Source organism: Rattus norvegicus, chromosome 1 (assembly GCF_021556685.1).
Source record: "Rattus norvegicus strain SHRSP/BbbUtx chromosome 1, alternate assembly SHRSP_T2T, whole genome shotgun sequence".
Taxonomy (NCBI): domain Eukaryota; kingdom Metazoa; phylum Chordata; class Mammalia; order Rodentia; family Muridae; genus Rattus; species Rattus norvegicus.
The window spans coordinates 73629400-73645814 of NC_141534.1; the positions used below are offsets into that span (position 1 = coordinate 73629400).

A 16415-nucleotide genomic window follows, 5' to 3' on the forward strand; every position below is an offset into this window, starting at 1 on the left:
TATCTGAAAACTCCCTTAAGCTTCAGTGGCCTCAAGGGTTCTTTTTGACAGAGTCAGCAGCATGGTAAGGGGAACCTCCCAGGTCAGAGGAGCCGTGGGCCTGCAAAATGGACTGGGTAGAGCAGCAGTGTATTTTCCACAGCCAGTCTTTATGGTGCAGCTCTTACAATTGTGTTGTAGATATCTTGGAATTGTCAGGAAGTTTGAGATCTGGGAAGAACTGGGGTTAGCCTGATGTTTTCACTTATCTTATGGTTGCCAGAACACTGCCCTAAAATAATCTCATGGATCATTTGCAGTGTCTGCAGTTTGTATGCTGAGTTCTCTTTGCTCCAGCAGTTACAAAGCTCCTCGAATTCAAATTCATCCATGGTTTCTTAACTCCCCTGTTCCATCACACTGGTCTGGAGAAAAGGCCTTCTCAGAGAGTTTTGCATATATTAGTCAGATCAAGCATCAGTTAATATTTAATTGAGTCAAAAATGTGTTAGAAAGCACCACAGTTACAACTGTGAACTTTAAATTTTATTAAACGTTATTATTTTATTTTCCATCTTATTTGTATGAATTCTTTGATGTAAAAATAGCAGTCAGAAATGTGTCTTTATACGTTGAGTACAACTGTTATGCCTTAGGTCTGAATGAAAACCTAGGACATGACTGCTGTAAGGTGTGGTTGAGAAGATTGGTTGTAGCTTATGTTAATCCTGATATTTGCCTGAGAAAAATTCATACCACCTTTTGGGCAATCATTACTAGATATTAAATACTGACCAAGCTTTGGACTTGGGTCTTATGTTACAGGGATTTCTAAGGACAAACCTATATATATATATATATATATATATATATATATATATATATATATATATGTATGTATATAATTATCACATATATATATATGTATATAATTATCACACATATATATATATATATAACATATATATATATTCATTCCCCTATGAGTTTGTTATTTTCCCGAGAACTACAACTCCTAGCATTTTAGGAAGTTTTTTGTTTCTTGGTAGGTAGTGCTTATGCAGTAACTTTGGCTTTCCAGTATGAGAGAAAATACAGCCAGAGGCATCTGGAAGTGTCCACACTTAAACTGGCCATGAATGGGGGGAGGGGCTGGGAGTGGGGGGAAGTTAGTGGAGAGGAGGCTCACAAGAGAGGAACCAGGTACCAAGACAACACCTAGCAAAGATATCCACTGTGATATATTAATAAGCACTTCAGTTACTCATTTTTCCTATGTTTCTTTGATATCTCACTATGCCCAGACCAGTATGCATGCTGTGGAAGGGCAATATCAGGCTGCCCTGTTTTTATAGGGAGAAAAGTCACTATAGATTAAATAAAAATTGAAAGCAGTTTTTGAATAGTTATGATTGCTCACTTACATCAGAAACATTTCTCCTTAGTTCAAGAAGAGCACATGTGGGCAAACAGTTATTTCATGGTTTGTTGACACTGAATTCTGTGACTGGATTTCTTGCCTCGACCGTGTTGTCAGGACTTTTTTTTAAAGACCTCCTTTTGTAAAAGTACATCAGTCTGGATTCTGTGGGTCGGCATAATTATCTTGCAGTCTTCCTTGCTCCTCCTCAGAGTTACTGGGAAACAACTCTTCATGTGTGTGAACTCTGTTTGATTAAGTTTCACATTTCATGGAGGAAAGTGAAATCCTCAGAGAAAGAGACAATTGCCATGCTATTTTGTCTTTGCTTCATGTTTATCCTTTGGCAGATGTAAGCTTTTTTTCTACGAAAAGTTCCAAGTACTCTCTGAAGTATTTCCTTCCCATATGCAGGTCTCCCAAAGCCAGATCTGCTCACCTGTGAATCAACTGAGGACCCTGGATGGTGAAGCAATAGTAAAGAATTCAGGTATGTTAGAAGAATTGAACAAGGGGTGAAGTAGGGCTCAAGTGACAGTAAAAAGAGAAATGAAGTTGATTTTCCCAGACTCTATTTCATAAATCACTCTGCAAAATTTCACTGAGAATAATATTAGATGTTGGTAAAGGGATTACCCATTATAGTTAGTAAACAGTCAGGTTTTCTCAGTATTTGATTAATTTTGGGTCTCTGAAATAACTGTTGCCCATTGGAAACAAAGTTTCTTTGACATAGACTGATAGCAGCACCAAGCTATCTATGTGAATCAAGCCATTTGACCATGTAGCAAATGTCCGAAGCAGATTTCCTTCTAGGGGCTGTGACCTTTATTTTGACCAGGTTTCCACTATAACCCATATATTTTTACACCCCTAACCCAAATGTGGTACTGGCCTCAGATTGAACCGGAAAACCTTCTGTTACCCACAAATCGTATTGGCACTATGGCATCGGTGCACATGCCTCACATAGCAGATTAAGATTGTAGCTCATAGGATCTATAGCTGGGTGTGGACATTGATACCACTATCTGAAGCTCCAGTCTGCATAGCAGTTTTTGGCACCATGAATGCTACCACCAGGCTGTCTAAGAAATTCCTAGATAGTATGAACAGTCTAATGTGAGGTAGGTGTTTGTTCTGTTATTCCCCTCCAGAAGGTCCAATTTTTCCTGCCTATCCCCTTTTGTCCCCGTTAAGATTTTACCTGACCTTGAATTGTGTACTCACTAGTATAACTCAAGTTAGTTCTGACTAGAGGACAGTAACTGCACTTGTCCTAATTTTTATACTGTTTGCATTAGCTGTGCTTCTCTTTGTTTTTATAATCCTGACATGTTTGTCTGTCCTCACATTTTTGAGGTCTTTTATACTCAGCAAATGTCACATTTTATCACAGAGTTTCTTGTATCTATTTTTTTTTTTTTGGTTCTTTTTTTTTCGGAGCTAGGGACCGAACCCAGGGCCTTGCGCTTCCTAGGTAAGCGCTCTACCACTGAGCTAAATCCCCAGCCCCCTCTTGTATCTATTGACATAGGTATTTTTCTTCTCTCACTGAGTCTATGTCTTTGGTATATAACATTGATTAGTTCGTAGGTGTTAAAATAGTTTTGCATTCTTGGTGTGAACTCAACTTTGCTTGCATATCTGTGTAATATCGAAACTGTGTCTGCATATATCCTGGAAACTGGTCTTTGGTTTTTCTTTGCACGAAGTGGTATGAGCTCCCCTGCTTTGGGCATTGAGGTAAAAGCCTGCTTCCTGTGATGACTTTCTAGTGTTCCTCTTCTTTGTATTCTAGGTAATAATTTCCTTTAGGCAAATCTCCTAAGGTTTGTTGAAGGAAAGGAAAATTCCATACTCAGTCCAGTTCTCAGATGCTCTGAACCCCATCTCAGAAAACTCCCTGCTTCAGTCTTAGCACCTGTTTGATGTATGTTCAAGTTTCTTTTTTATTAATTTTTTCCATCTTTATTAAATTGGGAATTTCTTATTTACATTTCAAATGTTATTCCTTTTCCCAGTTTCCAGACCAACATCCCATTAACCCCTCCCCCTCCTCTTCGAAATAGGTGTTCCCCTCCCCATCCTCCTCCCACTACCGCCCTCCCACAAGAATCATGTTCACTGGGGGTCCAGCCTTGGCAGGACCAAGGGCTTCCCCTTCCACTGGTGCCCTTACTAGGCTATTCATTACTACCTATGTAGATGGAACCCAGGGTCAGTCCATGTATAGTCTTTGGGTAGTGGCTTAGTCCCTGGAAAGTCTGGTTGGTTGGCATTGTTGTTCATATAGGGTCTCAAGCCCCTTCAGCTCTTTCAGTCCTTTCTCTGATTGCTTCAACGGGGGTTTCATTCTCCTTTCAGTGGTTACTGCTGACGTTCACCTATGTATTTGCTGTATTCTGGCTATGTCTCTCAGGAGAGATCTACATCCAGTTCCTGTCAGTCTGCACTTCTTTGCTTCATCCATCGTATCTAGTTTGGTGACTGTATATGTATGGGCCACATGTGGGACAGGCAATGAATGGGCGTTCCTTCAGCATCTATTCTAAACTTAGCCTCCCTGTCCCTCCCAAGGGTATTCTTGTTCTCGTTTTAAAGAAGGAGTGAAGCATCTGCATTTTGCTCATCCTTCTTGAGTTTCATGTGTTCAGTGCATCTAGAGCAATTCGAGCATTTGGGCTAATATCCACTTATCAATGAGTGCATACCATGTGTTTTTTTCTCTGATTGGGTTACCTCACTCGGGATATTTTCCAGTTCCATCCATTTTCCTATGAATTTCATACAGTCATTGTTTTGATAGCTGAGTAGTAAACCATTATATAGATGTACCATGTTTTCTGTATCCATTCCTCTGTTGAAGGGCATCTGGGTTCTTTCCAGCTTCTGGTTATTATAAATAAGGCTGTTATGAACATAGTGGAGCATGTGTCTTTGTTATATATTGGAGCATCTTTTGGGTATATGCCCAAGAGAGGTATAGCTGGGTCCTCAGGTAGTGCAATGTTTAATTTTCTGAGGAACCTCCAGAATGATTTCCGGAATGGTTTTAGCAGTCGGCAATCCCACCAACATTGGAGGAGTGTTCCCCTTTCTCCACATCCTTGTCAGCATCTGTTGTCACCAGGCTTTTTGGTCTTAGCCATTCTATCCAGTGTGAGGTAGAGTGTCAGGGTTGTGTTGATTTGCATTTCCCTTCTGACTAAAGACGTTGAACATTTCTTTAGGTGCTTCTCAGCCATTCGACATTCCTCAGCTGTGAATACTTTGTTTAGCTCTGAACCCCATTTTTAATAGGGTTATTTGTTTCCCTGCAGTCTAACTTCTGTGTTCTTTGTATATTTTGGATATAAGCCCTCTATCAGTTATAGGATTGGTAAAGATCTTTTCCCAATCTGTTGGTTGTCATTTGTCCTAACCACAGTGTCCTTTGCCTTACAGAAGCATTGTAGTTTCATGAGATCCTATTTTTTTGATTCTTGATCTTAGAGCATAAGTCATTGGTGTTTTGTTTAGGTAGTATTCTCCAGTGCCCTTGTGCTCGAGATTCTTCCCTATTTTTCTGCTATTAGTTTGAGTGTATCTGGTTTGATGTGGAGGTCCGTAATCCACTTAGACTTCAGCTTTGTACAAGGTGATAAGAGTGGATCGATCTGCATCTTCTATATGCTGATCTCCAGTTGAAACAGCACCATTTGCTGAAAATGCTATATTTTTTCCATTGGATGGTTTGGCTCCTTTGTCAAAAATCAAGTGACCATAGGTGTGTGGGTTCATTTCTGGGTCTTCAATTCTGTTCCATTGGTCTATCTGTCTGTCTCTGTAGCAATACCATGCAGTTTTTATCACTATTGCTCTGTAATACTGCTTGAGTTCACGGATAGTGATTAACCCGGAAATCCTTTTTTCTTGAGGATAGTTTTAGCTATCCTGGTTTTTTTTAATTCCACATGATTTTGCAAATTGTTCTGTCTAACTCTGTGAAGAATTGGATTGGTAGTTTGATGGGGATTGCATTGAATCTGTAGGTCGCTTTTGATAAAATGGCCATTTTTTACTACATTAATCCTGCCAATCCATGAGCATGGAAGGTGTTACTATATTATGAGATCTTCAGATTCTTCCTTCAAAGGCTTGACATTTTTTATCATACAGATCTTTCACTTGCTTGGTTAAAGTCACAAAGGAAGTATTTTATATTATTTGGGAGTATTATAAAGGGTGTCTTTTCCCTAATTTCTTTCTCGGCTTATTTCTCTTTTGTGTAGAGGATGGCTTCTGATTTATTTGAGTTAATTTTATTCCCAGCCACTTTGCTGAAGGTGTTAATCAGGTTTAGTAATTTTGGGATCACTTAAATATACTATCATAACATCTGCAAATATTAATATTTTGACTACTTCCTTTCAATCAGTATCCCTTTGATCTCCTTTCGTTTTCTGATTGCTCCTAACTAGTACTTCGAAAACTATATTGAATAAGCAGGGAGAGAGTGGGCAGCCTTATCTAGTCCCTGATTTCAGTGGGATTGTTTCAAGTTTCTCTCCGTTTAGTTTAGCTACTTGTTTGCTATATATATCTTTTACTGTTTAGGTATGGGTCTTGACTCCTGTTCTTTCCAGGACTTTTATCATGAAGGGGTGGTCAATTTTGTCAAGTGCTTTCTCAGCATCTAATGAAATGATCATGTGGTTTTTATCTTTCAGTTTGTTTTTATAGTGGATTACATTGATGGTTTTTGATTTATTAGACCATACCTTCATCCTTTGGATGAACCCTACTATATCATGTTGGATGACTGTTTTTATGTGCTCTTTGATTTGGTGTGCAAGAAATTTATTAAGTATTTTTGCATCAATATTCATAAGGGAATTTGGTCTGAAGTTCACTTTCTTTGCTGAGACTTTGTGGGGTTTAGTTATAAGAGTAATAGTGGCTTCATAGAAGGAATTCGGTAGCACTATGTCTATTTCAATTTTGTGGAATATTTTGGATAGAATTGGTATGAGGTCTTCTATGAAGGTCTGATAGAATTCTGCACTGAACCCATCTGTTCGTTGGCTCTTTTTGGTTGGGAGACTTTTAATGACTTCTTCTATTTCTTTAGGAGTTATGGGGTTGTTTATCTGTTCCTGATTTAACTTTGGTACATGGTATCTGTCTAGGAAATTGTCCATTTCCTCCATATTTTCAAGTTTTGTTTAATATAGGCTTTTGCAGTAGGTTCTGATGAATTTTTGAATTTCCTCTGATTCTCTTGTTATGTCTCCCTTTTTATTTCTGATTTTGTTAATTTGGACACACACTCTGTGTCCTCTGGTTAGTCTGGCTAAGGGTTTATCTATCTTGTTGATTTTCTCAAAGAACCAGCTTTTGGTTCTGTTGATTCTTTGTATAGTTAATTTTGTTTCTACTTGGTTGATTTCAGCTGTGAGTTTGATTATTTCCTGCCTTCTACTGCTCTTGGGTGTACTTGCTACTTTTTGTTCTAGAGCTTTTAGGTGTGCTGTCAAGCTGCTGATATATGCTCTCTCCTGTTACTTTCTGCAGGCACTCAGAGCTGTGAGTTTTCCTCTTAGCACAGCTTTCATTGAGTCCCATAAATTTGGGTATGTTGTACCTTCACTTTCATTAAATTCTAAGAGTCTTTATTTTCTTCCTTTATGTCTTCCCTTACCAGGTTATCACTGAGAAGAGCATTGTTCAACTTCCATGTATATGTGGGAATTCTTTCCTTATTGTTATTGAAGAACAGCTTTAGCCTGTGTTGGTCTGATAGGATACATGGGATTATTTCTACCTTCCTGTATCTGTTTAGGCCTCTTTTATGACTTATTATATGGTCAGTTTTGGAGAAAGTACCATGAGGTGGTGAGAAGAAGGTATATCGTTTTGTTTTAGGATAGAATGTTCTATAAATATCGGTTAAGTCCATTTGGTTCATGACTTCTGTTAGTCTGTCTATGTCTCTGTAAAATTTCTGTTTCCATGATGTTTCCATTGATGAGAATGGGGTCTTGAAATATCCTACTATTATTGTGTGAGGGATTTTTGTGGGGGAGGGCAGCTATGGGAGGAGGATTGGAAGGAGGACACCGGTATAGTAGGGGAGGCAGAGGGGTTATGGAGATGCTGGCATGGAAACCAGAAAAGGGAATAACATTTGCAATGTAAAAAAAAATACCCAATTTATTAAAGATGGGACAAAATATTGAGAAAAAACAAAAAAAGCAAATAAAAATCTCCTAATATTTTTCTGTGATGTGAAATTTGTGCTATGAGCTTTAGTAACGATTCTCTTATGTATGTGGATACCATGATATTTGTAGCACAGATATTTAGGATTGAGACGTCATCTTGGTGGATTTTTCCTTTGATGAATATGAATTGTCCTTCCTTATCTTTCTTGATTAATTTTTGGTGGAAAATCAATTTTATTCGATGTTAGAACAGCTACTCCAGCTTGCTTCTTCAAAGCATTTGATTGGAAAGTTGTTTTCCAGCCTTTCTCTCTGAGGTAGTGTCTGTCTTTGTCTCTGAGGTGTGTTTCCTGTAGGCAGCAAAATGCTGGTTCCTCATTACATATCCAGTTTGTTAATCTGTGTTTTTTTGGGGGGAATTGAGTCCATTGATGTTAAGAGATATTAAGGAATAGTGATTGTTGTTTCCTGTTATCTTCGTACTTGGAAGTGAGATCATGTTTGTGTGCTTGTCTTCTCTTTGGTTTTTTGTTGTTGTTGTTGTTGTTTTTTCAAAATGATTAGTTTCTTGCTTTTTCTAGGGTGTAGCTTGCCTCCTTGTGTCGGGCTTTCCCATTTATTATCCTTTGTAGGGCTGGATTTATAGAAAGATATTGGGTAAATTTGGTTTTGTCATGGAATATCTTGGTTTCACCATCTATGCTAATTGAGACTTTTGCTGGATACAGTAACCTGGGCTGGCATTTGTGTTTTCTTCGAGTCTATATGACATCTGTCCCAGATGTTCTGCCTTTCATAGTCTCTGGTGAGAAGTCTGATGTAATTATGATAGGTCTGCCTTTATATATTACTTGACCTTTTTCCTCTACTGCTTTTAATATTCTTTCTTTGTTTCATGCATTTGGTGTTTTGACTATTATGTGACAGGAGGAGTTTCTTTTCTGGGCCAATATATTTGGAGATCTGTAGGCTTCTCGTATTTTTATGGGCATCTCTTTCTTTACGTTAGGGAAGTTTAATTCTATGATTTTGTTGAAGATATTTACTTGTACTCTGAGTTGGGAGTCTTCACTTTCTTCTATGCCTATTATCCTTAGGTTTGATCTTCTGATTTTGTCCTAGATTTCCTGTATGTTTAGGCCAGTAGCCTTTTCCATTTTAAATTATCTTTTACAGTTTTATCAATGATTTCTATGGAATCTTCTGCTCCTGAGATTCTCTCTTCTATCTTTTGTATTCTGTTGGTGATACTTGTATCTATAACTCCTTCTCTCTTCCTTTGGTTTTTTATATGCAGTGTTGTTACCCTTTGGGCTTTCTTCATTGTTTCTATTTCCATTTTTAATTCCTTCAACTGTTTGAATGTGTTTTCCCGTAATTCTTTCAGGGATTTTTGTGTTTCCTCTCTAAGGGCTTCTACTTGTTTACTTGTGTTTTCCTGAATTTCTCTAAGGCAGTTCTCTATGTCTGTATTAAAGTCCTCCATCATCATTATCAATTGTGATCTTAAATCTAGATCTTGCTTTTCTGGTGTGTTTGGATATTCAGTGTTTGCCTTGGTGGGAAAATTGGACTCTGGTGATGTCATGTAGTCTTGGTTTCTGCTGCTTGGGTTCCTGTGCTTTCCTCTCACCATCAGCTTGTCTCTGGTGTTACCTTGTTCTGCTATTTCTGACAGTGGCTTGACCATCCTATAGGCCTGTGTGTCAGGAGTGCTGTAGACCAGAGTTCCTGTTTTTTTGAGCCAGTTATGGGAAGAGAGTGTTCTGCTTTCAGGTGTTAAGTCATTCCTGTCCACTGACTTGCAGCTGTCCTTCTGGCTGGGAACCAGAAGGGCCTACCACTACTTCTCCTGGGTCCCTGAGCAAAGAAATATGGGCAGAGAGTAGTCTCCTCTTGTTTCCCAGGCCTGTCTGCCCCTCTGAAGGTCTAGCTCTCCTTCCCATGGGATTTGGGTGCAGGGAGCTGTTTGATCAGGACCGTTAAGATCTCGGAGCAGTCTGAACCACAGGGCTCCTACATCTTGACTGCAGCTATCTTCCAGTGCCCAGAGGCCCTATACAGTTTCCTATTTGGCCAGGGATATGGGCATAGGTTTGCAGAAGTGGCAATCTCTCCTGTCCTGCAGTCTCAGGATTTCTCACAGGTCTGGGAGATGAAGATTCTCTCCTACGTGGTTTGGGAGCAGGGAGCTGTGGGCCTGGATCAGCGAGGTTCAGGGGCCTCAAGTTTTATAATATAAGAGGTTGATTTATTCACTTGTTTGTAGGAACTCATCATTTCTTCTTCAATTCTGATTCTTTCATTTATGACTTTCCACAGCCCTGCATGAGGCAATATTGGCATTTCCACGTATATTATATCATGTGGATTATATGAGTAAGAATTTTCTAGAGATACTGCTTGATATAGTGCACAAGCCATCTATTTGAAAGTATTGATTGATGTCCCTTCTAATGGCTTTCTTTTCTTATCTTTTGGAGGAGGAAGTCTCCCACACTCCATGTTTGCCCTTTCCCTGTAGCTATGTTTTCTGTAGGTAGAGATTTTTGAGAGAGGTTATATTAGACAGACTTCCCTTTCTTTCTTTAAACTATTATTTAAGTATGGGAGTGTACATCTGCATTTTTATGTGCATTGTATTCACATGAAGCCCATGGAGCCCTGATACAGTCATTAAATCCATGGCACAGAAGACATACAAAATCCTAAGTTTCCTTGGATATAGAGAGAATAAAATTTCTATCTAGAAACAGTGAGCACCCTTTTGCGCTGGAGACACTACTCCAACACCTACATTTATATATCCGGTGCACTTTGATGATAGAGCCAGAATATAACCCTGAGTTTTATTTTTTGAAAAATGAAGGAAGAATCATAAATGATATTTTACTGGGCAACCTAAAATATGTTAGATGATTGAGCTCAAGTAGTGACGAAAATAATAGAGCTGAAATCAAAAGATTCAGGTTTCCAATTGAGCAGTAATATATTCATAATTAATCAAGAGTTAGTAGAATTCTTTTATAACTTAGTACAATTGTTTTGATCACAGGAACTCTTTCTCCTTCCCCAGAATGCATTGTCACACATACATTTATTTAGATATGTATCCCTAACTCTTTTGTACTTAAACCTTATGGGATTACTGAAATTATTATTATCTATCTGTATTGTCTGTATGACCTTCTAGCAAACTTGGATAATATTAATGCTACATAATGCTAACTTTTCTGTTTACTTCATGGTTGTCAGATACTGTTATAAAATAACATCACAATATATTTGATTCTATGTGTTGTTTGTAATGTTCTGTGTATGCACTGATGTTACACTCCTTATTGTTTCCAAAAACTTTTTTGGCTTGTAGTTCATCCATGCATTCCTCATTTCATATTTTACCTTCTTTTCTTCCAGAAAAGGAACAGAAATATATCTAGGCCTCAGGATCTCACCTGCGCATGATAGAATAGTCAGGCAGGTGAGTCCTAGCTGTTGACAGTTGAATGAGTTTGACATCTGTAGAGGTTGGAAGCACGGTTTTACTCATCATAAGTTACCATCTGAGATGTTTCATTGGGATTTATTTGAGATCAGCATAGAGTTCTTAGATGTACATTCATGCATCTAGACCTCAAATGATTACCTTTTATTCTCTGAATCTTTGCTCAATGTGAGACCATCATGTCATCCTGTATTTTACAAAGAAAAGAAGATACAATATATAACTATTTTAGAAAATGAATTTTACTAAAATTATATTTCCATTTTAGTTATTTGTGTGTTAGTATATTTGACTCAATGTATATACTGTACCATGTAGGCCTCAAGCCTCTAAAGTTAAGAATAGAGGACTGGATCCCATGGAACAGACATAAAAACTATTGTGTTGCTGGGAATGGTGGCACACACCAATTTTTTCCCAGCACTGAGGAGGTAGAGGCAGTTGTATGTCTGTGAGCTCCATGCCAGCTTGGTCTTCAAAGAGATTTCTAGGACACCCAGTGCTACTAAACAAAATCCTGTCTTAAAATATTAAGAAAGAAAAGAGTAATATCTGATGTGTAGTCCTGTGATAGTGCTAGGAACCTAACTGCACTTTAATAGACACTACAGATTCTGAACTAGAGAGAAAACGTAAAACTGTACTGATATTGGCAATTCCAGCAGCACATATCAAATGAGTAATTTTCTATGACAGTGCCTGTTAATGTTCAGAAATGGGGCTGTGGAATGCTTACAGGATGAATTGGAATGTTTAGACTGTACTCAGAGGGCATTGTACAAAAATGTGATCTTGGAGAATGCAGCAATCTATTCTTTGTTGGGAAGAATACTCTTCTTATAGAATTTCTGATACATCCTTTGTTTTTATCTGCTTTGTGTATATGTGTGAACTTCCTATACTGTCTAGAAACTCCTAGAAATAAGGGACATTTGGTTATGAACATAATCCTATGTGGGTGCTTGCTTTATATTTTTCTGTGTTCTCTTGAAGTGTGACCAGTGTTATATTCTGCATGTTCTCTCTGGCTATCTAATTTTATCCAAAGGGTAAGTGGTGGTAGTAACACTGTGTAACCACACTAGATGCAGCAGTTCTGGAGATCAGTGGTGTATGTAATAGAGAAAGCCCAACTGCTATGCTGGGCTTGTTTTATGATAACTTGACATACAAACTAGAGTTATCTGAAAGGAGGATAGTTCAAGTTGGAAAATGCCTCCATATATCTAGCTATAAGCATTTTTTTCTTAATTTAGGATTGATGAGAAATGGTCCAGTCCAGTGTAGATAGTCATCCTTGGGCTGGTAGTCCTGTGTTGTATAAGAAAGCAGCCTGAGAAAGTCATGAGACGCAAGCCAATCAATAGAATCTTTCCATGGCTTATGTGTCAGCTCCTGCCTCCCATATCTTGCCCTGTTAGAGTTATTGTCCTGATGTCCTTTAGTGATGAAAAGTGTTATGTAAGCAAGTCAGCCAAATAAACACTTTCTCTCCCGCTTGCTATTTAGTCATGGTGTTTCATCAGAGCAGTAGCATCCCTAAGACACAAGAGATCTACTTAGCTCTGCCACCTGTATGCAAAGATTACAGGAGTGAACCTGCAGAGCTGACTCATAAACTCACAGTATTTATGAAAGTTTTGTGGTTGCATACTTTTCCTAAGAAGAGGGGCAAAGCAAAGATGCCTCTTAGTTGACTTTGCACAGAGACTGGATGTTGCAGCAGGCTGGTTCTATGTGAGGATCCTTTACAGTGTCATATCACCTCCTCAGGAGTCCAGAGAATTCTGCTGTGCAAGTTTCTGAGCTCTGTGTAAATCAGTCTTACCTGTCACAGAGAAATCCTCAGAGGGAAAAAACATTCATTATGTTCTTCCTGTTCATCCTTTTGGGAGGTATAAAGCTTCCTTCCGTGATAGATTAAGAAGTTCAGAAGTGTTAGTTATTGTCATTCTCATCATTGAGTTCCTTTTCAGCTTCCAAGATTGCTTGATCTGTAATTGGAAGTGGTAGAACTCAAGTCAAAGCTAACTGAAAATTCTTACAGAACATTTTCAATATTCTTCTACTATACAGCTATTGGAGATTCATTTGTAGATTCCCCTTTCTGTACTGGTACTGTAATGTATTAGAAATTCTAATTAATTCTGAAGAATGCTTTTCTTATATGGTTGTCTAACTGATAAGCTAAAAGCAAAAGCAAAAAATCCTGTAAAGTAGAGAGAAAAACTGTAGCAAAAGACCATGTATCATTTGGAGGAATTGAGGTAAGATTAGTGAGGAGTTCCAGGGAGTGTGAAAATGGGATAAGAGGAGCATTGAAGAGATGCCCCAGTGATGAGTAGTACTTGCTTATCTTAAAGACACTTGTATGCAGTTCTTAGCATCCCTTAGTTGTCTCCAAACTATGTGTCCCTTCAGTTCCAGGAGATCTGATGACTTCTTTGGACCTCTGCAGGAATCCTGCACAAAGAGAGTACATATATACATGATGCAGAGCACTACTGCCCATAAGCTAAAATAAAAACATACTAAAGATTTAAAAGAAATATAAATGATGCATGAGATTGGTTTTATCCACATTCTGATCCTATAGAAATGGTTCTGAACTATTCTACTGTAAATCACGTCATGATTAGCCTGTTTTGCACATTACTGACTTCCTATGTGGTATTATTAGAACAAAATATATTTTATTTCTGCATGTGTGACATCCTTACTCTGTATCATTTTGGGGGTTCATATCAATGTTATATAAATTTCTTCAATGCATTTAAGCTAAGTAGTGGGGTACAGCATCCTCATAGATCAAGCTTGTTCTAAGCAGGTAACATGCTTGTGGGGTAGCTGTGATTGTGTAGAGCAGGTCCAGAGCATCTTGACAGCTATGTGAATGACGGCCAGAGACAGAGTGGGAGAGATAGGTCAAGATATAGAATGAAAAATAGGGGTTAAGGTTAGAGGAAGTGCCTGGCCTGGACAGAGTTAAAGGTGAAATAAAACTTTAAGCACAGTCATTGTGGGTTGAACTTGGGGACGCCCCAAGGAGTCAAAGCCCTGGAGGACTGCAAAAAGACATCTCTTGACATATCTCTAATATTCTCATTCTGTGGGATCAAGAATATGCCTGCCACTCAGAGCTTCTGTTCCCATGCTGTAAACCACTAGTTTTAAACAAACTCCTAACAAATTTTTTGAAGTCAATAATGTAAGGGTGCAAGCCTTACCTGTTCTTATTCTATCTCTTAAATAACTGGCACAGAGACCTGGCATTTTGACTTTCAAGCTGCAAGCCTAAGCTGGCATGTTCTGAGCTATTCTAACCCACTAAGTCTGCTTATTCCCCATGTATATGGTACTTTACCTTTAAGATGAACATGGTATTAACTCATGCTGATTCCTTCTTTCTCACCATGACCTCAGCCTAAATCATCCTGTTTTCTTCCCCTGTTACTCCACAACTTGCTCACTTTGTGGTTCTTTCAACACTACCTCTCTCACTGAGAGCCATGACTCCAAGTATTTGTTCTTACATAAAGTTAGAAATATACAATAGGCTAATCTTGACATTATGTACAATAGAATACTCCGGATCCCTTTATTGAGAAATAGGTTGTGGAAATCCTATCTCACTTCTCATTTATACATTATTGTTTTAAGAAAGATTATGAGACAGGTTTCTGTCTGTGCCTGGGCTGAACTTGTCCCACTGCTCTCTGTACCCAAAACCTGTCAGGGAGAGAGCTGGACTCTCAGCAGTGTAGACAATCCTGAAAGCTCAGGGGAGACCAAGAATTCTGCTCACGTTTCTAGCTAAAGAGGAAACTGCCAAGTGCCCTCTGGACAAAGGAACATAGGAGCAGGCAAGGGAAGGACAATAGCTATTCCAGCAAGGTATTGGATGAGCAGTTTTAAATGTCTTACAGTTAGGTCTCAAGGATTTATATTTCAAATATGTCTACCCCTTCACCAAAAAAAGTCTTGGGATGTGGAGGATTCAATATTTGAACAAAAATTTTAAAACCAGGAATGTATTTTTCTATAATGGTGTGCAAATACCCTCAGAGAGTCAATGTTAAAGTCTCTCTTAATTGTGTTGTCATCCCACTATGAAGTAGTGATTCTTATTTTTTGTATATTCAAAGATTTCCATGTTCTATAGTGCATAACAAAATATGGTCTGTGAAACAGCATTTGCTGCCACTGTAAGGACTTTTTTGTAACACATTTATACTCTTGTGACATATAGCAGTCAGTTGATTGTAATCATGCCCACAAAAGCTTAGTTGTTGTGTTTTATAAAAAGAGCTAAGATATGTTTTGTTCACTCTATGGTATTCTGGGAGGGTTGGCCTGGAGGGTCATTGGGCAGGGGGAACACCCACTTAGAAGAAGGGAAAGGGGATGGGATAGGAGGCTTACGGACGGGAAACCCAGAAACAGAATAACATTTGGAATGTAAAGAAAAATTATCCAATAAAAAAAGAGATAATATGGAATAGTGACTTTGTTTCCTGTTATTATTTTCTAGAGGTGGAATTATCTCTGTAATTATCTTTTTTTGGGTTTATTGCAGGAAGATTAGTTTCTTGCTTTTTCTAGAATCTAGTTTCGTTTCTTGTGTTGGAGTTTTCCATCTATTATTGTTTGTAGGGCTTGATTTGTGGAAAGGTATTGTGTAAATTTGATTATGTCATGAAATATCTTGATTTCTCCATCATGTTAATAAATTGGCAAATTGCTCTTTCTAATGCTATAAAGAATTGGGTAGGGATTTTGATGGGGATTGCATTGAATCTTTAGATTGCTTTTGGCAAAATGGCCATCTTTACTATATAAATCCTGCCAATCCATTTACACCAGAGATATTTTCGTCTTCTGAGATCTCCTTCAATTTCTTTCTTCAGAGACTTGAAATTTTTGTCATACAGATCCTTCATTTGCTTGGTTAAAGTCACACCAAGATATTTTATATTATTTTATATTAAAAAATTGTGAAAGGTGTCATTTCCCTAATTTCTTTCTCAGCCTGTTTATCCTTTGAGTAGAGGAAGGTTACAGATTTGTTTGAGTTAATTTTATACCTGAACAAGTTGTTCACATTGTTTATCAGGTTAAGTAGTTCTTTGGTGGAAAATTTGGGGTCACTTAAGTATACTACCATATCATCTGCAAATAGTGGTATTTTGATTTCTTCCCTTCTAATTTGTATCCATTTGACCTCCTTCTGTTGTCTGATTGCTCTGCCTAGTACATTGAGAACCATACTGAATAAGTAGGGAGAGAGTGGAGAGTCTTTTCTAGT

At 38.1% G+C, this 16415-nt stretch overlaps 1 long non-coding RNA gene across 1 annotated transcript; it reads right to left on the reverse strand.

Annotated features, from left to right (window-relative positions):
- Positions 1-1370: 1370 nt before the first annotated feature.
- On the reverse strand, positions 1371-13104 carry LOC148007194 (uncharacterized). Its single transcript, XR_015649604.1, has 3 exons — positions 12939-13104; positions 11252-11297; positions 1371-1858 (listed from the first exon to the last, which is right to left on the reverse strand). It is a non-coding gene; the product is annotated as an uncharacterized LOC148007194 (long non-coding RNA).
- Positions 13105-16415: the final 3311 nt, after the last annotated feature.